Raw genomic sequence first — 1,702 nt, 5'->3', positions numbered from 1 at the left:
GGGCACTGAGTTTATGCTAATGGTGGTGGAATATTTTGGAAAAGGGTAGCAAAAATGGTGACATAACATGAAAATGTCATCAATGTCCCTGAGCTGTAAATGGGGAAGATGTTATGTTGGTGAATGTCCTGTTGTGTATGTTTCACCACATTAAACTTTGTTTTTTTATTCTAAAGGCGGAAGTCCTTTCAAGGGTCTGCCTGGCTCTGTCTGACCTGGCTCCAGCCTCCCTCTGTCTTGACCCCTCCTGCACCTCCTTGGCCCAGTGGTCCCCAGCCCCCTGCTTTTCCTCCAGGATAGCCGGCCACTTCCACCTCAGCCCCGCACAGCTGTGCCCACAGAGGCGCCTGGCCAGCCTTCCCCGCTGCTTCTTTCATCATCTGCTCAGGGAGACCTGCCTAACCACCCTTTACAAATAGCCCCCCACACACCATGCTCCCTCTATTTGGCTCTTGATGGCAGATTTCACTGAAGACCGGGAGGGCCTCTGGCCTGTGTGGGCCCCTCCCAAGGTCTGTGTGCAGCTTTGTTATCGTTCTCAAAGGTTCCCTTCAGTAGGGCTTCAGCTTCTGGTTCTACAAAACCCAACCCCACCAGCTGCAGTTTTGTCCTCCCACACATTCCTTCTAATGGGCCGAGTCAGTGTCTGGTGGACCCGCCTGCCTCAGGTCGTGGGGGGCCGCTCTCACCAGCCTACACCGCCTGTTCTCAGGAGGTTTTCCGGACTGGTTGTAAAGTTGCATGAACTCAGCCATGTGCACAAAGGATGCGGACCAGCCCCCCACACACACACTGTCCAGCATTGAACCACTGGTATAGCACCCAGCCAGTCAGGGCAGCACAGCTGATGGCAGGCCCTAGCGGAGCTATTTTAGTGCCCGGGCGGCGCACCAGAGAGCCACTGAGCCCAGGGCCCAGTGAGGAAGTTACCCTGGTCTCTGGGCTGGCTGCGTGTCTGCACCTGCACCTCAGCCCCTTAGCCACCCTCACAGTCCTCCCAGGAAGATACAGAGGATTAAAAGTCTAGCACCGTGCCTGACACGTGCTTTGGTCCCTTTAACTGGTAGAGACTGGCACAATTAAACCACTCAAACCAAACCAAACTCGCTGCCATTGAGTCAATTCCAAGTCATAGTGACCTCATTGAGTTTCCAAGGCTGTAAATCTCTACCCAAGCAGATTGCCTCATATTCCTCCCATAGAGCAGCTGGTGGGTTCAAACTAGCTGTCCCTCTGGCTAGCAGCCAAATGTCTTACTGGCTATGCCACCAGAACTCCTTAATTAAATCACTAGGCTTCTGGATTTGAGAAATGAATGGACAGAAGAGCACACAGGCTTTAATTCCAGGAAGGGACAGAAAAACACCCTTGGAATGTCAACCGAATTGGTCAGGACAGGTTTCCAGCTCACTCCTAAGCAGGATATATGGGTCCCACCAGCTCTGGAGTCCCTGCAGCACTAGCCCCGCCCCCATGGGGGGGCCGGTCCAGCCATATGTCCCGCCCCATCAGAAAGCCCTCAGCCCTAACCCCGCCCCATAACAAATCCCGCAGTCTTAACCCCTCCCACGCGGGGCCTGGCCCCGCCGCAATGGCCGCAGCCCTAACCTCGCCCACAAGGGGGGGGGGGCCGGTCCACTCGCAAGTCCCGCCCCATCATAAACCTCGGCCCCGCCCCATCCCAAGACCTTCGCCTAGGCCC

Source organism: Orycteropus afer, unplaced genomic scaffold (assembly GCF_000298275.1).
Source record: "Orycteropus afer afer isolate SDZICR_OR568_19922 unplaced genomic scaffold, OryAfe1.0 scaffold00574, whole genome shotgun sequence".
NCBI lineage: Eukaryota > Metazoa > Chordata > Mammalia > Tubulidentata > Orycteropodidae > Orycteropus > Orycteropus afer.
This window is presented reverse-complemented; position numbering follows the sequence as displayed.